General features: G+C 40.7%; 1 protein-coding gene across 3 annotated transcripts in view; it reads left to right on the top strand.

Moving 5' to 3' along the window:
• The first annotated feature begins 2,541 nt into the window (after positions 1-2,541).
• The window catches only part of LOC134540242 (protein rolling stone-like), a 69,043-nt gene continuing 48,529 nt past the window's right edge, over positions 2,542-23,055 (top strand). For all 3 annotated transcript variants that reach the window (XR_010076430.1, XR_010076431.1, XM_063382863.1), the window contains exon 1: positions 2,542-2,630. The gene's annotated coding sequence lies outside the window, so the exon portion shown is untranslated. The remainder of the gene's footprint in view (positions 2,631-23,055) is intronic.

The raw sequence follows: 23,055 nt of genomic DNA, 5'->3' as shown, positions 1-23,055 counted from the left end.
TGAAACAATGGCGGATGCGCTCCACGTCTGCGTCGGGGACGGCCCGGCGATTTGCCTTCACACAAACAACCTGTTTCTCGGAATTGCTCATGCCATCGTCTAATGCTCTGTGCTGTAGGAGGATAAGCACCATACCTAGTACGAAAGTCACGTTGAACTGTTATTACTGACTTGCAATGCGCAAAACGTAGAACACAAAACGCTTTCTGTTGTCCAGACGCCATGTTTACTATAACTGAAGTGAGCGCTGCTACCTAGCGGGAACCATGTAAAACTCGAGAGTTTTCTCTTTCCAACAGTACGTTGTTCACGCACACCTATAAAAAAACTTTTTGAGTTTCTCTTTCAGCAAAAAAAAATAATTAATTGTATATGTTTGTTAGTTTCAGAAATATAGACGTGCCAAATCGGATGATTCTTATTGATACACTCTGTATTTTACCCTTCACAATACTGACGATGTTCAACACTGGTGTATGCAATACACGTTAGGTAAGTTTTTTGTTGAATAATCGCCATTCGCCGAACTTAACATGCACTGTGAAAATGTTTTGTAAAATTACACGTTTAGTATTATTGTGACTTTACATTTTTGTCTTGTTATTCGGAAACACACACACACACAGGGAAACGTAATACACCAACCGAATGATTTGAAGAACTGATCGTGTGTCAATGAATGGCAGGTCCTTCCAACCCGGGAGAAGTCTAAGATGTACATCAAGTTCTGTCCCTGCCCGAACACGCCCGAATATTCACCTTCGGCCAACCTCGGGATTTGTTTTATTTTTTGCGCAGGAAAAATGAATTCAAATATTAAAAGTGGTCGGTTAGGTTAGCTACATTAAAACACTTAAAAACACCATGGACGGTTAGTTCGGTTAGTATAGCTACATTAAAATAAACAGAGAAATATAAATATATATATAAATGAACCTGAGGTTGGCCGAAGGTGAATATTCGGGCGTGTTCGGGCAGGGACAGAGCTTGATGTACATCTTAAGAGAGCTCAAACTCGAACTTTTAAAACATGATTATTTCCGAACTGCGCAAAAATTCTATGATAAATGTGCCATAAGCAGAAACCCATATATTTCATCACTGGGCGAACAAGATCCAGAGTTGCATGGAAAATATAAAATGCCAAATTCAATCTTGGCTCACAGACCTCCGTAGTGTGCTGTGGCTGGCTGAGCGATCGGCCAATCAGTCTCCCGCGAGTTGAAACTTAAATTATAGACATTAATGAATAATTAGCTAATTCAAAATGGTCCGAAGCACGCAGGTGTAGGTTTGGCTCCCGGGAGCTCACTGCCTGTTGTGTTAGGGCTGACTCCCTATGTCCGATGGGCATGGCCCGCCTGGCAGGCTTCACCTCCAGTGCCGGTTGTGTTTCTGAAAGACATGGGATTTTGAATTACAAGCTTGCAACAAATGCCAGAATGCGAATAGGTCTTGACTTAATTCACCTGTAACTTTATACACCGACAGTTCCTCTATATTTAACTAGTAGTATAGTAGTAGATATTAGAGATTTGTAAATTAGTAATAAGTTCTAGATACTTAGTAATAGTCATCAAAAATATATATTTCTAAAATAATAATAAAAAATCTAAAAAAAAAATTAAAAAAAAATTTAAAAAAAAAATATTTTTAGTTCTTATTTTAGTTTTATCTTAAGCACTGCACGTCCATCCCTGAGTTGGGTGTTTGCATATTTCGTAACGAAATGCCTAGTTTGTAAGTCATTTATCTTTTTTCTGTTTTAGTTTCTTAGTTTTTTAGGTGCTGACTGGCGGCGGAGTGAGTGGTCAGTGCAACCACTCACCACCAGGGGCGCTTGCGTCCCTGGTCACTAAATCCAGTACTGGACAACTGGAAAAGCGGACCACGAGTCCAAGTGCCCAACCCCCGCATGGTAGACTCTTTTCTACTCTGTCCAACACTTCATCCAGACCATTCTCTGTCTCCTGTAAATTCCTACACGTAATGCATGCCAATTTGGCATCCCGCATGAATGTGCCCAGGGTTTTCCCTGTGTCTATGCAGGTTTTACCTGGGCCCAACCTATCTCTAGTTATAGTCTAGATTTAAGAGTGAGGGGAGTTAGTCATGGCGCCAATCGCTGCCATGGCTGGCCAATCCCCTCCTAGCACATGATGCATGCGACCCTCTCCTTGCATGGCTAATCCCAGCATGACTAGGCGTATAGGCTTCGGCCTGAGACGCACCTAGGTCCCTCCCTAACCCGGACCCCTCCAAAATACACTTAGTTTTAGTTAGGTTAGGAAAAAAAAAATGTACATTAGGCTTCTTCCAACCCGGAGTCTGAAGGTGGGAAATGTAGGGCGCGTACGCGGAAAGCGCCCATTCATCGCCCGGTGACGGTTTCCCCAGGCGCGGCGTGGCGAAGAAGTTAGGGGGGAGGGATAGAGGAGAATGGACGGTCACCCCCACCCCTCCTCCCGCGGCGGGCAGGGGTCTACCACAATGCCCCGCGGCTGAAGGCCCGCCTCCAGGCACGCGGGCAGTTGGCTTCCAGCGTGCGAGGGGGTAAGATCGCGTTCCAGGGAGCTGCTCCTTAGTCGCCACGCGATGCTGACGACGTGACGAATCAACGTGCGGCGGAGGTGAGTGCAGGGTGTCCACAGTTAGTACTTTCGTACAGGGGTGTAGCCAGGGGGGGGGGGGGATTAGGGGTTCAACCCCCCCCCCCTTAGCACCAAATCTTTAATTAATTTCTTTTCTTATTCATCAAACAAATTTCATATTAAAATTAATAAAAATTTTACAATTACAATATTTAAATTTAAGTACCGAAAACTGCTAAAATAGCACTATTTTACACCTTAAAATCCAAATTTTCCCGGGGGAGGACCCCCGGACACCCCACTTTAATACGGTGGGGCATGCTTCTTAACACCCCCCATACACAAATCCTGGCTACGCCACTGCTTTCGTACTAGATCTAGTACTTTTATAAGTTTTTTAGTACATTTACGCTCATATCTAGTACTTTTTTTCCCTTTAATATAATAATATTACAGTAACTCCCATATGTTTTATTATTAAGCGTAATTATTTTTAAAAACTATAGAATGTATGTGTGTTTTTTGTTATATTTAAGTTAGAGCTTTGCAATGTCATAATAACTTCCTAAATTGTTAAAACCATAACAAAAAATAATTTAGTACTTTTTTTTTCAAATTTAGAATTTTTTTCTCGCCTAAATTGGTACGAAAAATTTACTCCTTGTGGACACCCGTGGACAGCCTGGGTGTGTGGACCACTTGTTGTCTGCCGTCGACGGCCGAGGCACGCAGTTGCCTTTTTTTTTTTTAAAAAAGTTGGTTGGCACACCGGCAAGTTTGACAGTCACCAATGTGCCAATCAGCTTCCCCCCTTAATGTTTTTTTGTGTAACCCCGCGTCGTTGTGAAATTGTAGTTGTACTTGTTGGTGTATGGGTAAGCGCCAAGGAGACGATAAGGTCAACACAATTTACAACCATGTCTTACCCGGGATTCAAACCCAGAGCCCCCGCACCGTATCCAGTTGCGATGCCGACTACGCTACTGAGGCCGACTCGTCTCGACCAGTGGCTTGGTTAGTCAGGTTTTTTGGGATAGTCCGCCGAAATAATATTTACAGCCTAAGGCCCTTTTACGAGATCCGGTATTCCCCCGTGGTACCAGCCTAGCTGCTCGCGTTCGGATTAATTCGGGTTGATTCCGGCTGTTGTCTCCGAGCGCTGTTAAGAACTGACCAGAGGGCGGTGATACAGCTCCGGTTACTGGCCTTGGACAGCTACACCGAAGAAACAAAATTCTATACTTTTACAAAACATTCCTTTGTAAACCATTTGCTAAGAAAAAGTTTTTAATACTACAAGAAAGATATTGTAACTTTATACAACACATGGCTACGGTTAGTTTCGTATTATATGAAACACTTTTTTTTTAAATTCAAAAATTGGCACATAATTATTATATTTTAGTTGATGTTTCTTTTAAGCACAATATAAAAACATTATTTTCACAGACAAACGAATATTTAATCATTTAACTTTTATTTTGCAACGCTTAATGTGCGCAGTTGATACTGGTAAGCTATTCAGGGGAACGGTTTACAAAGAACTTTAAATATTGGAGGTACTGGGACAACACAGAGCATAAATTCTCGGGTAACAATACCCAACCCAGTATTACTGCGGACACTATGTTATAGTGATTGAGCTGTTTTCATGTAAATGTAACAGTGCGGGAGAGGTTGGTTAGACCTCCACCGAACCACGGGTTTTCAGGGTGATTGAAGAGTCCCAGAATGATGTGAATCGGGGCAGACGCCAGCAGCGCTGATATGTCTGTCTGAGGGCTGAGGACGCAGCCAACTGTCAGCCCTGCTGAGTGAGCTAGTGGGTTCTATGTGGCGACGATGTTGGGATTGGTATCCTCAGTCTCTGTCGTCATAGCCGGGGCTCTGAATTCTTCCCCGACTGCGTGAACTACGTAAAGGGCAAAAAAGGCTTTGGCTAGGTGCGATAGGTTGGCAAAGAAAAGGGAGAGAAATCCCTATCGACACGTATTTGCTCATAGTTCATCGTTACTTTCGGTTTTTATTTTTAGCACAATGTTTCCTGTTTTCACATTTGGCATTACTTTTCAAACTGTATTGACGGTCGATAATCCGGCAGAGGCCCTGAAAATGCCGTACTAAAGACCTTTTCACAGTGTAACCCGCCCTTCTCTATGAATGACGCCAGTTAACATCCTTTGAACGGTTTTCCTTGATCCTTGTAATTTTCGTCCTGCTATCAGGGTGGGTCCACGCATTTAAAGTCTTGAAATGTAACCGGGCCCCGGGGATTCCCCCTCCCCCCCTTCCTAAGGCCCTGCTGAATTGTGCTCTACCCTAGGACGGGGGAACGGTGACTGGGTGACGATGACGTCACTCCCAGTGGCTTCCTTCGCAGGTGGGAAGCCTTCTTTTCACAGACGAGAGAGCCAAACTCCCGATCGTGCATCTTCGGTTGTTTTTTTTGTTCATTGTAACTCATGATAACTAATGGTCAATTAGGTTAGGTTAGCTACATTATGAATACTTTTTAAACATTGTGGACGGTTGATTTGGTTAGGATAGCTACATTAAAGCATTCAGTGGACCCCGTTGCTAGAAGTCATGATGCCCCCCCCCCCCCTTTTTTTTTCTAACAGAGATTACAATTTTTTTTCCTTTATGTACATTGTTTTAGTTATATATATTTTTTAACCTTTTCACAATTATTTTTAAAACACAATAAAACTAGTTTTAAGTCAGTGTTTCGATTGTCAACGTAAATTTATTTTGAATAATGGCAAATAAATGAGTGTAAGTGTTCTGCACTGTCAACATGGTGTCACGTCAATTTGTGGTGGTTTAGTTACTCACAGTTGTAGATTAAGACACGTTCTGTACGCACAGCATATTCCGAATAATATTACTCTGGTATAATATTTCATCGGTAGCTAAATTTAGGCCATACTGTTTAATTGTTTTCTATGATTTATTTAAAATTGTCTACTTTTTTGTTTTAAGTTTTTTTTCTTTCCTTCGCAGGCCCCCTAGACCCATGGGCCCCGTTGCCATGGCAACGGTAGCACCGGCCATGTGGGGGGCCCTGCATTAAAGATAGGTACTGTGAAATAAAAAATTAAAAAAAAAAGCGAGCGTGAACTTCGGGTGTGGCTCTCTCGTCTGTGAAATGAAGGCTTCCCTTAGCAGGCCGTGTTCTCCGGGGCTGAACGCGGAACGCGCCAGGTAGCGATGAATCACACCCTCGTCGCCTCGTCGGACACGAAGCAGCCTCTCTTTTGTTTTCCTCCCGCCCGTTCGAATTCTGTGTACGTGGCCCAACCCGACGAGGTTGGCCAACCTTGCGGTTTTTTGTCTCTTGCCTGCGCTCCTTCGCCGACTGCCGCGCGCGTCTCGCGGTTGGCAACGGTCGTTCACGGCGTTCAAAGAAGAGGGGAAGCCTACAACTCACGTAGTTTCGGTTCCCTGCAAGAATTTCCGAAGATTTCCGAAGTTTTGCGTTTTTGGTATTAACGCCACTTCAGCCGCTAAATCATAAGTTTCCAATGAAAACAAGCATGTTGTGACTGACCTAACATAACCTAACCTTTCGATTTTTTTTTAATTTCAATTTTTGAGAGAAATCCGAAGTTGCACGAACGTGGTAGGGAACCGAAACTATGTGAGTTGTAGGCTTCCCAAAGAAGAGTTGGAAAAAAAATTTCAGTGCATTCTTGCGGATCTGGAAACTTTCGGTATCGACTTCTGACAGTCATTCCTGTCAACAAATCAGCAAAATAAAACTTAATAATAGCAATCCTACAGTTTTTTTTCTTTTAATATTTAATATATGTCCATAAAGTGTAGGGAGATTTTTTTAAACCATCACCGAAAAAAAAGTTATTTGTTTAATCGTAACCTCCTCGTGAGAAAATAATCTTAAATAATCATAATTATTTTACTAAAAGATAGGAATCATCAAGTTCTTTAAATGATTCGTCATGGGGAATTTTGATGTAAAACAAATTTTTGGACATAGAAAAACTTCAAGAATGCAAAAATCTATATGTATATAAATGAACGTTTGTTTGTTTGTCTCGTATGCGTTCCTAAAACCATGCATCCGATTGCGACGAAATTTTGCACACTTGATCTTCATAACAAGAGAAAGGTCACTCACTCACTGTCTTCATGAGATTTCGAAAAACCACCCTCATCTTCGTTTCCACCCCTTAAAACAGAACTTTGACACTAATTGATGTAATTTTGATCACTTTACATTCAAAATAAGGGGAAAATAATTGTCTATAATTAGATACCGAAAAAGAGGTAGGTCACTTTCTACGTTACATAAGAAACACCCCCCCCCCCCCAAATTGTATTTTTCCATGAAATTTAGCACACCTTGCGTTTAAATTAATGGAGAAATTATTGTTTTCAACCCATTATGGAAAAAAAGGGGAATTTCGAAAACCCACCCCAACCCCCTTTCCCAACTTTTAAGGCAAAATGTTGTACTTTTTGATGAAAGATAATAAGTTAAATTAACACCTTTATTTTTATATATTTTTTATGTTTTTCTTTTTGGTTTTGTGTATATACATATATATATCCTTAGGGCTGGTAGATTATACTATCATGCTGCGCTTACAAAAGATTCCTTTTGAAACCAGTTGCCAAGAATTAGTTTGCAATGCTACAAGAAAGATGTAAATTTCTACAAAACATGGCTATGGTTATTTCTGCACATACGAAATACGTTTTTTTACCCTCCATATACTACCGAGTATTTCTTACGAAAATTGACGCATGATTTGATAATTTAATTGATGTTACATTCAAGCATAATTGTTTAAAACATGGAAAAAAATCGAATATTCAACAATTTGACTTTATTTTGTTACATCATGATTATTAATATGCGCAGTTAATACTGGAACTCTATTCAGGGTGCGGCATACATATAATTTTAACTATTGGAGGTACTGGGACAACACAGAGCATAAATGCCCGGGTAAGAATCCGAACCCAGTATCACTGGAACACTGTTTGTTTTCATGCAGAAGTACCAATTTACAAATATCTGCTATTTCTATTGAATATTTCGGTTAATTTACAAAAAAAAAAAAAAAAAAATTGGTTGTCTGTAAAGTCGGTTTACGGGCGGTAGTTTAACGTGACAACGTCATAACAAAACATTGATGAAATGATTGCATACTTTTATGAATAAAATTGAATCATTTTTATTGAATTATCACTATTTTGTATGGATACAAAGAAGGAGTGAAATGAAATCTACAATTTAATTGATAAAATTACTTTTATTTGCACTCATTAATTCAAATATGTTTATTACTTCAACGAAGAGATTATTTTAACTATAACTTTTATACATGTTTGCAATTTAACTTCTTCCAATCTGTGTTATTCTGTTAAGGATAGGACGATGATAGGAAAAGTAGGAAATGAATGGGAGTGTTTCAAGTTTAATGTGCCTCGAAAAAGTAAAATCGATGGTTGTTCCAATCGAGTGGAAGAGAGATAGATGCGGCGCAAGCGTACAATGAGCGTAACGGGACAATGTGCGTAACGGGACTCTTTTTCGTGCGTGCAGCCGGCGTTCATCGATTTATTAGACGTTGTCACGTCAAAAATTGGTTGTCTGTAAAGTCGGTTTACGGACGGTAGTTTAACGTGACAACGTCATAACAAAACATTGATGAAATGATTGCATACTTTTATGAATAAAATTGAATCATTTTTATTGAATTATCACTATTTTGTATGGATACAAAGGAGTGAAATGAAATCTACAATTTAATTGATAAATTTATTTTTATTTGCACTCATTAATTCAAATATGTTTATTACTTTAACGAACAGATTATTTTAACTATAACTTTTATACATGTTTGCAATTTAACTTCTTCCAATCTGTGTTATTCTGTTAAGGATAGGACGATGATAGGAAAAGTAGGAAACGAATGGGAGTGTTTCAAGTTTAATGTGCCTCGAAAACGTCAAATCGCTTGTTGTTCCAATCGAGTGGAAGAGAGTCAGATGAGCGTAACGGGACACAGCGTAACGGGACAATGTGCTTAACGGGACACATTTTCGTACGTGCAGCCGGCGTTCATCGATTTATTAGACGTCACGTCAAAAAAAAATGTTTTACAGTGTGTCGCTTTGCGAGTGACAATTGGAAACAGACTGTACGTACGAACGACGTGTTGGCGGTCCGCGCACGCGATCGCTGATACGGCGTTACGTTACAGGGATCCGGTGTATCGCATTGTCGCACGACGGCGACTCCAGCGATAAAACGGAAGCATTTCCGGACCCGTGTTCGTTGACAGCTCTCCCCCCCCCCCCCCCCCCCCTCCCTCGAACGTGCATACATAGTTCTGACGCGTACTTCATTCAGGTGCAGCCTGCAAGCAAAGAGCTAGTTCAGTCTTATGCGTACTGTGCCAAGTTCTACTCACTGTAGGCGAACCTCGGTTGTTGTTGTTGTTGTTGTTGTTTTTTTCCTACGCCGGTTAAAGTGAATTTCAAGCCCAAATATGAAGAGCGGTTATTTACCAGGTTAGTGACAATTTTTTGATGTTACAACGTCTAATAAATCGATGAACGCCGGCTGCACGCACTAAAAAGTGTCCCGTAACGCACATTGTCCCGTTACGCTGTGTCCCGTAGCTTATTGTACGCTTGCGCCGCATCTATCTCTCTTCCACTCGATTGGAACAACCATCGATTTCACTTTTTCGAGGCATATTAAACTTCTAACACTCCCATTCGTTTCCTACTTTTCCTATCATCGTCCTATCCTTAACAGAATAACACAGATTGGAAGAAGTTAAATAGCAAACATGTATAATAGTTATAGTTAAAATAATCTCTTCGTTAAAGTAATAAACATATTTGAATTAATGAGTGCACATAAAAGTAAACTTATGAATTAAATTGTAGATTTCATTTCACTCCTTCTTTTTATCCATACAAAATAGTGATAATTCAATAAAAATGATTCAATTTTATTCATAATTTATGCAATCATTTCATTTCATCAATGTTTTGTTATGACGTGACGTTGAACTATCGTCCGTAAATCACCTTTACAGACAACCAATTTTGTTTTTGTTTTTTTAAATTTTGGTGATGCAATGCAAAGTTAAGATGAATTATTGAGTTTTAAAGTAGTTTTAACTTGCAGGAATGTCCGTTTCTCGTAGTTTTTTTTCTGGTTATTTTCCTTGATGCTGATTGGTCATGTGAACGTGTCACGTGTTCGCAAGCACCGTCGGTCAATGCCACAAAAGTAATCGCTATTGCGCAGTTTCGTTCGGGCTTGTGCTTCCTATATATAAGGGGGGCGGGGGGAAACCACAAAACAGGAGTTTTGTCATAAAACATTATTTATTACTTTTTTTTATAAAATTCCTTCAGTCACCTTCAAAGTACTTTCCATTAGATGCTTTGCACTTGTAGGTCTTTGTTTTTTCTCACTGTTTGAAACATCTCTGGAACTCTTCACATTTGATATCCTCCAGTGCCTTTTGCGAAGCTGTTTTTACCGCCTCCACATCATCACAACGCTTCCCTTTTGGATTTTCTTTCATTCTCGAGAACAGGGAAAGTGGCACGGGGCTATGCCTGGTGAATACGGAGGGTGGGGAACGACAGACCACCCCTGAGAGGCCAAATAGCGGTTCACTCTTCAAGGCCGTGTGTGCGGAGACGTTGTTGTGATGAAGGAACCAGACACCTGATCGCCAAAGTTCGGAGCGTTTCCTCGGCACATCCTCTCACAAACGTCTTAAAACCTCTAAATAAAAGTGCTGGTTAACCGTCTGCCCAGGGGGAACAAATTCCCAATGCACGATTCCACGACCATCAAAAAAGACAATGATCGTCGTCTTAACATTCGACCTCACTTGTCTTGCTTTTTTTTTTTTTTTTTTTTTTTTTTTTTTTTTTTTTTGTCTGGTTTGTCTGGGAGAGTTGGGAGTCTTCCACTGGCTTGACGCTTGCTTGGTTTCTGGGTCATACTCATAACACCCAACTCTCATCACCTGCAATGACTTTGGTCAAAAAGTTTGGATCCTTTTTCAATCTCTTTTTTTCAAGTCCTGGCTCAAATTCAATTGAATGTTTTTTTGATCCTGTTCGAGAAGGCAAGGAACAAATTTAGCAGCAACACGTCTCATCAGCAAATCCTCAGTCAAAATCTGCTGGCACGAGCTTCAGCTCTTCTGAAATTTCGTCGATATTGAAACGACGATCCTGGTCGATTTTTCGGCTGATTTCTTTTCAACGTCAAAAATTAAATGGTTCGTACGTCGGTAGTAAAATAAATGTCAAGTCAGGTCATATGTCTCACAACAAGGTGATTCCCAGTGGATTCTAACTTTGAATTATTTAGCAAATTGTAAATGTGGCGGACGTTGCCGTGAGACGTTACAGGTTTTCTTGGGGTACTCCTAGCTCCCCCATTATCCGTTCATTCTTCGTAAGTGCTCCATTCTCATCTCATCACTCCTAAGTTACTCTCAAACACCTCAGGTTCAACGGGAGACGTTGAGCCCTAATTTATCCCTCCTTCAAACCCAATTGAGTTTATTTTCTTCAGTGGATTAATTTCCCTTCCTTTCCCCATTGTACGAGCAGGTTGAAGTACTCAACTGTTTTGGCCCTCTCACCGAGAGAAAGATATCTTCGAGTCAACCGAAGGGTTTACCTATTTTTATCGTGATAGTGCACAAACCAAAGGATTTTTGGAGGTGGAAAATTTTGGTTTTAACACAAAAAAGAAATGGCGCGATTCTGTCACATTCGCCGAAGCGCTGAAAGGAACACGTGCTTTAAACCCGTATCACGATATACATACATGGAACACTTTACACTTAACATGGGCACTAAGGCCTACGGGGCGACATGTGGGAGATATTGACGTTCAGACCCCTCCGACGACAAAGGTCTTGCTGGTACACCTACGACCTCCGACGTCAAAGGTCTTGCTGGTCCAGCTACGACCTCCGACGACAAAGGTCTTGCTGGTTCAGCTACGACCTCCGACGTCAAAGGTCTTGCTGGTTCAGCTACGACCTCCGACGTCAAAGGTCTTGCTGGTCCAGCTACGACCTCCGACGTCAAAGGTCTTGCTGGTTCAGCTACGAACCTCCGACGACAAAGGTCTTGCTGGTACATCTACGACCTCCGACGTCAAAGGTCTTGCTGGTCCAGCTACGACCTCCGACGACAAAGATCTTGCTGGTTCAGCTACGACCTCCGACGACAAAGGTCTTGCTGGTACACCTACGACAGCCGAAGTCAAAGGTCTTGCTGGTTCAGCTACGACCTCCGACGACAAAGGTCTTGCTGGTCCGCTACGACCTCCGAAATCAAAGGTCTTGCTGGTCCGCTACGACCTCCGAAATCAAAGGTCTTGCTGGTCCAGCTACTTGTTATGTTGGTGTCCCAAGTAGTGAATCAGGTCAATAAATTGGGCGGAGCCATGCTGATAATGGCGAAGACTTCATTTCACAGACGAGATAACCACATCCGAAGATCCCCAAAGTTCATACTCGCTTTCTTTTTTCCGTTCTATCTCATTGTATAAACCGGTGTGGCATAAAATTTTGCGGTCGAATAGGATAGGTTAGCTACATTATAAATACTTTAAAACATTGTGAATGGTTGGTTATATTAGGTAAGTATAGCTACATTAAAAATACTGTAAAATCATTTTATGGTTGCTTAGCAAATAACTTTTTAATATGTAGCTATGCAGGGCTAGGAAACAGTTTACATGATTTCACAGTATCTTTAATGCAGCTCTCCTGAACCAAATCAACCCGTCCACAATGTTTTAAAGTATTTATAATGTAGCTAACCTAACCTTTTACAATGAACGAAAAAAATACTCCGAAGATGCACGATCGGTGGTTTGGCTCTCTCGTCTGTGAAAAGAAGGCCTCCCCTGATGATGAGTGAGCACAGGAAACAATGCAAGACGGTAGCCGTGCAGTCAGGTGTCCGGCAGTATGGGGCGTAGCCAGGGGGGGGGGGGGGGTTCACTCAAACAAATTTCATATTAAAATTAATAAAAATGTTACCATTACAATATTTAAATTTAAGTACCGAAAACTGCTAAAATAGCACTATTTTACACCTTAAAATACAAATTTTTTCCGGGGGAGGACCCCCGGGCCACCCGCTTTAATTCGGGGGGGGGGGGGGGGGCATGCTTCTTAACACCCCCCATACAGAAATCCTGTCTACGCCACTGCCGGCAGTGTTAGGAGCCGTCGTCTACCGCGACAGCGGCGCTGGTCTGTTGAGGAAAACTTTCGGCCCCGCGCAGGGGGGCAGATAACACCGGCTGTCCTTGCCCGAGGACTGGTGAGGGGTAACTATATACGGCTTATCGCGAGCCGCAAGGACTCGTGGGAGAAACAAAAGCCTGCGGTGTCGGCGTAAGCCCCTTCAGAGCTTCGCTGATTAAAAAAAAAAATCGTTTTCAAATTATCCAGGTATCTTCGACAATTTCAACATTTTAGTATTTTCAACACGAATCAACAATAATAATATTCATAATATTGCTGAAATACAGCCACAAAAAAAATGTTTTTTTTTTTTTTTTTTCCTCACACGCTCATGTTTACTTTGATTACAACGAAAGACTACATTCGTAGTCGAAATCAGGCGTAGTTTGTACGATCACTTCGTTTGAAAAAAAAAAATTTGTTAATTTACTGTGATTTCTAGCAGTGTTACAGACATACTTTATAAAAAAAGCCGGAAATGTCTTTTTGTAACCTCGCAAGCAGTTTGGGCGCGGGTTTCTTGAGAAACTAAACAACTATCGTTCTTCAAGCTCGATTGTGAACTCCATCTACCGCAATATACACGAATCAAATGCATTCAAGTGTCTGTTTATTTAGTATAATATGACTACAATTTTTTTTACGTATCACTTGCTTTGTATAATTACAGTTGTTCCGTAATTTATAGCAAATATTAATTTTTATCTCTTACTAAATACTTGGCTATTGATTATCTTAGTGTTAATATGAAAAAAAAAAAAAAAACTCGTCAACTATGTATTAGCTTTTTGCTAACAAATTTTTGTCTGTGTACCAATAGCGTCTCTTTCTTAGTTTGCAACGTGATTTGTAATGCGCAGTTTCTACCATAAGTGCTGTCCTTGTTTCAGTGTGCTTGCTCTGTTGCCACATGCACACCATAGACCACAAAAGTTTTAGACATCTTTATAATGTAAAGGAACTATTTTTGAAATCAATCTTACACATTGCGTTCAGTAAATGAAAATTTGGAATACGAAATGTCGGATGATTTTCTTTTTGTATTTAATCAAGAGTACCATATGATAATATTCTATTTTTACTTCTAAAAAGATGGAACTGAAAGTCGCCATCTTAGTTTCAACCATTTTATCCAACCAATATTTTTACGGGTGGGGAAAACAGGTCCGGTAAGGATAACACAGTTAAATAAAAATAAAGTTTTATTTATTAACACATTTTTTTACACTTTTAATTAAGTTATAACAATTTAATTGTCTGTCCACTCGACAGTGACTCTCTCTCTCTCTCTCTGTCTCTCTCTCTATCTCGCTCTGTCTCTCTCTATCTCTCTCTAACTCTATCTATCTATCTCTCTCTATCTCTCTCTATCTCGCTGTCTCTCTCTATCTCTCTCTCTAACTCTATATCTATCTATCTCTCTCTATCTCTCTCTATCTCTCTCTATCTCTCTCTATCTCTCTCTATCTCTCTCTCTAACTCTCTATCTATCTCTCTCTCTCTCTCTATCTCGCTCTGTCTCTCTCTATCTCTCTCTCTAACTCTCTATCTATCTATCTCTCTCTATCTCTCTCTATCTCTCTATCTCTCTCTCTATCTCTCTCTAACTCTCTATCTATCTATCTCTCTCTCTCTATCTATCTATCTCTCTCTATCTCTCTCTATCTCTCTCTCTAACTCTCTATCTATCTATCTATCTCTCTAACTCTCTATCTATCTATCTCTCTCTATCTCTATCTCGCTCTGTCTCTCTCTATCTCTCTCTCTAACTCTCTATCTATCTCTCTCTCTATCTCTCTCTATCTCGCTCTGTCTCTCTCTATCTCTCTCTCTAACTCTCTATCTATCTATCTCTCTCTATCTCTCTCTCTAACTCTCTATCTATCTCTCTCTCTATCTCTCTCTATCTCGCTCTGTCTCTCTAACTCTCTATCTATCTATCTATCTCTCTCTATCTATCTATCTCTATCTATCTCTCTCTATCTCTCTCTCTAACTCTCTATCTATCTATCTATCTCTCTAACTCTATCTATCTATCTCTCTCTATCTCTATCTCGCTCTGTCTCTCTCTATCTCTCTCTCTAACTCTCTATCTATCTCTCTCTCTATCTCTCTCTATCTCGCTCTGTCTCTCTCTCTAACTCTCTATCTCTCTCTATCTCGCTCTGTCTCTCTCTCTAACTCTCTATCTATCTATCTCTCTCTATCTCTCTCTATCTATCTATCTCTCTCTATCTCTCTCTATCTCTCTCTATCTCTCTATCTCTCTCTAACTCTCTATCTATCTCTCTCTCTCTATCTCTCTCTATCTCTATCTCTCTCTCTGTGCTGCTCAGCACTCGCCAGAGATGTGTAACATCTAACCTCGATAACCAGCAAATTCATGTGTTCACATGTTTGCAAATTAACTTATAATACGAAACTCGGACACGAAATTTGACGTAAAACTCTTTGAAATAATGCAGAGAGTGATAAATGTACGCAAATTATGTTTTCAATTACATTTCTGGACGCGAATCACACGTAGTTCCCATACTCGCCGCTAGAATTCGCTGCCGGAGTAGCTGCGTAGACTGTTGAATAATTATAATATTAGCAGACAGAAATTTTGAAACGATTCGATAAAAGCGAGGGAAAAAAAGTAAACTTTGGCTTTGGACCTGATTTTCGACGAGGAATTTTATTAAAATACTACCCATCTTGTGATTAACAGTTAAATTAATTAAACAGTTTGTAATTTTGATTTTGTTAACATTGGTTCGCGCCATCCGCCACAGATGGCAGCGCCGTGATTGTTACGTCGCACTCACGTAATAACTCCCACCAAATGCCGCACACCGAAAACTAAGACGTTTCACATAATTACAAAAAAAAACTGCGCTCCATGTACACGGATACAAAACGAATTGTCTAGTACATGCTGTATTATTGTGGGAGAGAGAGAGAGAGAGAGAGAGAGAGAGAGAGAGAGAGAGAGAGAGAGAGAGAGAGAGAGAGGGAGGGAGGGCCAAGAGCGGCTCCAGAAGGGGGGGGGGGGCGGTGGGGGCGATAGCCCCTCCAGAGACCAATTTTAATGATTAGTGTATATTTATGTTTACTTAAATGTTTAATTTCATATGTTAAACTTTTATCTCATCAAAAGTTGCGTGGAGCTACTAAGGTTCTGTTTTTGAAACCTGTAATTTGTAAATGATATTCCAAGGCCAATATCTGACCGCTTTAATTTTTTTTTTGCAACTACGACCTTTCTTTGTGCGATGGCCCCTCCGGAAAAGTCATCCTGAAGACGCCATTGGGGAGGGCTGATCACAGTTTCTGCCCCGCGGGCGAAGGAAGAAAGCCCTAGCTCCGTCCTCGTCTGTAAGGACTTTCGCACGTGGACGAGGCTGTAGGTCCTGGGTTGCAGTGGCGTAGCCAGGATTTGTGTATGGGGGGTGTTATGAAGCATGCCCCCCCCCCCCCCCGCCCGGTATTAAAGCGGGGGGTCCGGGGGTTCTCCCCCGGGAGAAAATTTAGATTTTAAGGTGTAAAATAGTGCTATTTTAGCAGTTTTCGGTACTTAAATTTAAATATTGTAATGGTAAATATTTTATTAATTTTTAATATGAAATTTGTTTGAGTGATGAATAAGAAATTAATTAAAGATTTGGTGCTAAGGGGGGGGGGGGGGTTCAACCCCTAATCACCCCCCCCCCCCCTGGCTACGCCACTGCCTGTTTGGTGGTCTCTCCTAGGCGCATGCGCAGTGCAGTTTCCGGCGCGGACTCCCGGGAGACGCCGTGGGCGACCCAGTGTCGCGGCGGGTCAAGGCAGCCGCCGCCGCCAGTTGACCCGTCTCTCCCATGGGGGGGGGGGGGGGGTGTGCGTGTTTCTGGACACCCCTCCCTCCCTCCCTCCCTCCCTCCCTTCCTCCCTCCGAGGAGTCGTCGCGGCCCGGGTTCGTCCCCACCGCCCCCGAGGTGTGACGGATCCAGAGGTTCACCTCGGGGGGGGGGGGGGGGGGGGGGAACTCTAGGATTTCAGAATAGCCAGAGAAAAAAATCATGTCTCAAAACTACTAAATATGTATTTAATCTACTCACACTACACACAACATCCAACCACTTAAGATTGTATGATTCTACAAGAAATTCATCAATTATATTAAAATAATCATTTATTGGTTTCAGAAACAATAATTTTTGTCGGCAATATTAATGTAGCAGACAGCTGGTTTTTCCGGGGTAGGGGGAGGGCACTTGGCCCCGTGTGCTTCCCCCCCCCCCCCCTCCCCGGAGGTCTGGCGGCCTCGTTCGCAGCGACGCGCGTTTCCACGGTGACAACTGAAACGGAAGGCGTATCTCCCGGAAAAAATTTCCCTGTCGCGTCAGCTGCTCACACCATGCTCGGGGGGCGTAACAGACGGCACTTCAAGGCTACGGAATATTATATATATATATATAATGCTTAGGGGTCAGAGCACGAAAAGAATTTACGTATGTAATAATAGAACGTGAAACAAACGTCCGCCGGCACAAGCGCAGCTCCAGAAGGCGGTCAAACTTTTTATCTCATCAAAAGTTGCACGGAGCTACTAAGGTTCCGTATTTGAAACCTGCAATTTTTTTAAAATAATATTCCAAGGCCAATATATGACCACTTTCATTTTTTTTTTGCAACCACGACTTTTTTTTTGTGCGATAGCCCCTGCGGAAAAGTTATCCTGAAAGCCGCCATTGCCGCGGCAAAGCACTCGGCTTATTTCGCTCGCACGTCGCAACGTAAACCGGGTCCGACTCCGTCTGCGTGCTGTTTTTTTTTTTGGGAGGGGGGGGGGTAACTCTGGTTCTCTTTGTGATCCGTCTCCGTTGCGAAACGGGCCCGATGCCGCGTCCACTGCTGCGTGACGTAACCCCGTCGGGAACACGTCGACGCGGAGCGGATGACAATCGGATGTTCCGCCGTCACGTCCAGGGAACGCTCCGCCGAGCCTGGCCGTGCATTCGGGGAAACCTAAGATGTCCATCGAGTTCTGTCCCTGCCCGAACACGCCCGAATATTCACCTTCGGCCAACCTCGGGTTCATTTATACATATTTCTCTGTTTATTTTAATGTAGCTACACTAACCTAACTACCCGTCCATGGTGTTTTAAAGTATTATATTGTAGCCAACCTAACCGACCACTTTTAATATTTTAATTCATTTTTCCTGCGCAAAAAATAAAATAAAACAAATCCCGAGGTTGGCCGAAGGTGAATATTTGGGGCGTGTTCGGGCAGGGACAGAACTTGATGGACATCTTAAGGCTTCTCGTGCATTCGGGCTGAACGGTGGCCCATCGGCGTCAGCTTCTTTCTTGCATGTCGCCCCAGGGCGGTGGTCGTGGACTGGACTCGGAGGATCGCTTTGTAGTTGATCGTCACGCATGGCCCCCGCAAGGGTGTGACTTGGGTGGACCTCTGGGTCGGGGAAGCTGAATTGTTGCCCCTTGGAAGGGCAGCCCTTCTGGCAACGGTTTGTTTGTACAGCGACTGGAAGGGCAGCCCATCCAATTTCTGAAAACATGTTTCTTTAAGTGTTTGAATAATCCTGAAAACTTACCCCTTGGAAGGGCAGCCCATCAGGATTTTTCTGACAGTATAGTTTTTGAAAGGTTATCTGAATTGTTGCTCCTTGGATGGGCAGCCCTTCAGGATTTTTCTTCCAGTGGCGTTTTTGAAAGGTTGTTTGAATTGTTGCCCCTTGGAAGGGCAGCCCTTCAGGATTTTTCTGACAGTAGTGTTTTTGAAAGGTTGTCTGAATTGTTGCCCCTTGGATGGGCAGCCCTTCAGGATTTTTCTGACAGTGTTTAGGATAGGTCACTTAACAAACTAAAAATCCTGAAGGGCTGCCCATCCAAGGGGGAAAAAACAGACAATATTTCAAAAACACCACTGTCAGAAAAATCCTGATGGGCTGCCCTTCCAAGGAGCAAAAATTCAGTCGCCCCCCTGGCTCCAGGGCCCGGACCCAGCCCTGTTTATTTTCATCTCAGTGTGTGAAATAAATATACATACTCGCTGTGGTTACTTTAAAGCAAAATAATTTTATAAATAAAGCTTAGTTTGGACTTATAAAAATAGTTACCATAGTTATAGCCTGTATTTTCAGGTTAAATAACATTCCGAAAATAGTGTAGTTAATAAATAACCATGCAATTATAATGTAGCACGTGACTGTAAAATTGCCCTCCCCCCTCTCCGTCTCCGATCCTGGGTCCAGGGGGCAGTAATCGAATGTGGGGGCCATGTCGTAACGAACGAAGACAAGACATCCGCGTCATTTTAATGAAATACATACGTCGCAATGGTACGCAGAGAGCTTTTGCTAGAGTTGTAGAAATGGTATTCGACTCCGGGGCATGCGTGGAAAATAAAATTTACCATCTTTTTTAGAAGCCCTGAGACGAAAAAAAAGCTAAAAAAGGTAAATGTGCGTAAATCCACATATTGTAAATTTTAAAATTTCGTGTACACAGCTGCACCTCAAGCACCTGACAGGAAAATTAAAAAAAAAAAAAAAAAAAACACACACACACACACACGAGAGCGCGTCGAACTTATCATCCCGCCTCACAAACACAGTCTTAGGCTGGGTGCCCAGTTGAAAAAAATAATAATAATAGTAACAGTAGGTCTCGCGCGCAAGATTCGACCTCCATGTTTTCCAACCTACTGATTTACAACAGCGCATAGGACGGTCGTATGCATGGGAGGGAAACGAATATATTTTATTTCTTTTACGGCAATGAACTGTTTATATTTATCAATCGTATCGTGGCAAGAAATTTTCCAGATATTACAAAACTCAGGTGTTAATTTCTGCTTTAAAAATTAATAATGTTTTTTTACATAGCTGTGTTCACAAATGGTTGGTCACATGTCCTGAGACAATCGATTGGTAGTCAACACTAAACCTACAGGTGGATGCAACGCGGAATTTCATTGGTTGAAAATAACAGTCAGATTTCAATTGTGAACCGATTTCGCAGCAGGTGGTGTGCAAAGTCGTATGCTTGATCTGTTGTGCGCTGGCTTATGTTTTCTTTTGACGTGACAACGTCTAATAAATCGATTAACGCCGGCTGCACGCACAAAAAGTGTCCCATTAACCACATTGTCCCGTTACGCTGTGTCCCGTTACGGTCATTGTACGCTTGCGCCGCATCTATCTCTCTTCCACTCGATTGGAACAACCATCGATTTGACTTTTTCGAGGCACATTAAACTTGAAACACTCCCATTATTTTCCTACTTTTCCTATCATCGTCCTATCCTTAACAGAATAACAGAGTTTGGAAGAAGTTAAATAGCAAACATGTATAAAATTATAGTTAAAATAATCTGTTCGTTAAAGTAATAAACCTATTTGAATTAATGAGTGCAAATAAAAGTAATTTTATCAATTAAATTGTAGATTTCATTTCACTCCTTCTTTGTATCCATACAAAATAGTGATAATTCAATAAAAATGATTCAATTTTATTCATTAGAGTATGCAATCATTTCATCAATGTTTTGTTATGACGTCACGTTAAACTGTGTGCTATATATATATATATATATATATATATATATATATATATATATATATATATATATACACACATACATATATACACACATATAACTTACATGTGATTCATTAAGAACATGTGTAATTTTCTACATTTAAAAATGGCAAAATGAGTGTCGTTTAAACCGTTAAAAATTCGCGTGTTCGTGAAAAATAGCTTTTAAATTAACTACCAGATTTCCGGGTCTCTGTGTACGTGATGCGCTACAGACACGGTAAACACGACCTCACTCTTCCGACACAGGAAGCACGCTTCGTCAGGTTTCGATTTGCCAACCTACGGCTGAATACGAGTCGTAAAACACCGTTCGTATTTCAACCGGAGGTTAGCTCCACCTTCGGTTGGCTATCCGGCTTCCCGCGGGTAGTTCGAACTAGGGATGCCAGTAGAGCCAACCTATATTATACCGCTTGGTCTCTGAAATTATGCAAACTCGGATATCACTATACAAACCACCAAAACTGTTGAAAAATAGTTTGAAACAAATATAGTTATTAATTTTCCATTGTTGTGACTTACGATGAATAGGAAGAAGATTAAATATTCGATATCTGTTGATTTTTTATCAATTTTAAGTCATCGGTCTTGCCTGACGGGAGAAATTTATTACTTTAGCGCGGGCGTAGAACAGTCACTTTCACTTTTAATGCTCACTTCGCAGAAAGCGCTATTTCCGATTGGAGTAGATTGAAAAAGAAAGCGCTATTTCCGATTGGAGTAGATTAAAAAAAAAAGCGCGCACTTGTCATCAGCGATTAAAAAACATTTGATTTCTCAAAAAAAAAAAATCGCCAACATTAGCAGAGTAATGAAGAGAATACAATTTCACCAGAATTTTTTAATTTGTATCCAATTATACAGAGACATGGGCTATACAAACAGGATACATGGGACACCCATATTATAGACATTTTGTATCCAATTATACCATCTGGCAGCCCAGGTTCGAACGCTACGGCGCTGCGATCGCGCGTTCTCTCAGCCAATGGAGTGGCGCCCTGATGCGCGCGAAATTCAAAACTTTTCTGCGCTACTGTTCGCGCCTGCTACTTTGCAGGGTTGCTTTCCGGGCATATGTTCACTAACAAAAATCGCTTATTTTTTTGTCACTCCTTGCCCTTCACATAAAATTTAAGTCCCTTTCAACACATAAACCCTGTGTAGAGATAAAGAGCACTATGTACATTTACTACAAACAGCGAAAATAGGCTTGTATAGTTTTGTCTGACGGTAAAAAAAAAAGTGGACTTGACTCGAAAACTTTCCCTACCGTTAAGTTTTAATTTTGTGGCATGGTCTCCTTTACATCAGGTGTATAGATTTAATTATTTCTCTATTTTTACATGTGGCGAAGTTAAGGCGGCAACTGGCTTGGTCTTGCAATTAACCACAGGACGATTTAATTAATTATATTTCAAATAAAAATCAGACAACCTTAAAAATAACGTTGGTAGACAGTTCGGAAAAGACTAAATTAAGATAATGGTTCACATTGAAGTAACCAACTTAAAATGTGTTATTAATTAATAATAGTACGTGTTTTTTTTCCAGTGCAGTCCCATATATTGCTGGTCTAATCCCTTACTGTAAAATACTTGACATTATTATAAAATAGGTATATAACAAAACTTGACATACAAAATTCTATATATGTAAACTTTAATGATTTCCATCCATAATACTGAGTATTTCTTGTACGAAAATTGGTGCAAAATTTTATATTTTAATTTATGTTTCATTCAAGCATAAAATTTTTTTTTAACCATGGAAAATATATTATAATATTCAATAATTTGACTTTATTTTGTTTTATTATTCTTATTATGTGTGCAGTTAGTACTGGAAAGCTATACAGGAAACGGTTTACAAATAACATTTTAACTGTTGGAGATGCTGGGGACAACACAAAATTCGAACCCAGTACATATTACTGTGACTACTTAATTTTTGGTGATGAGGTTGTTTTCGTCTGTAATTTTAAAGAATATTTCACACACACATATATATATGTATATATACACATTGTTTATGTATATATACACATACATATATATGTATATATACACATATATATGTATATATACACATATATTTGTATGCATATAGCTGTATATATACACATATATATGTATATATACACATACATATATATGTATGCATATAGCTTGATGTAAGCTTTTGGACATACGCCATTGCTAAGCACTTTTTTCTGTAGAAGAAAACTAAAAAATACCCAAAAGACAAAAAACACAAATTAAGCAAAAAATTGCTGTTGTCAACAGGATATAAACACCACATAATATTCCATAACAGGAATATGGTCAACAAACAAAGAAAAACAAAGAAAAAAATGTACTAAGAGAAAGAAAAAAAAACCACAAATGATGACAACACAAAAATATTGAAAAAAAAGATAATGTATGCATATATACATACACACACCTACACACACACACACCTACACACACACACCTACACACACACACCTACACACACCTACACACACCTACACACACCTACACACACCTACACACCTACACACACACACACACACACACACACACATATATATTACGGACCGTCAG

The sequence above is a fragment of the Bacillus rossius genome, chromosome 16 (assembly GCF_032445375.1).
Source record: "Bacillus rossius redtenbacheri isolate Brsri chromosome 16, Brsri_v3, whole genome shotgun sequence".
NCBI classification, from domain to species: Eukaryota; Metazoa; Arthropoda; class Insecta; order Phasmatodea; family Bacillidae; genus Bacillus; species Bacillus rossius.
The sequence above is the reverse complement of the archived record's forward strand: the minus strand, read 5'-3'. Positions and strand labels throughout refer to the sequence as shown.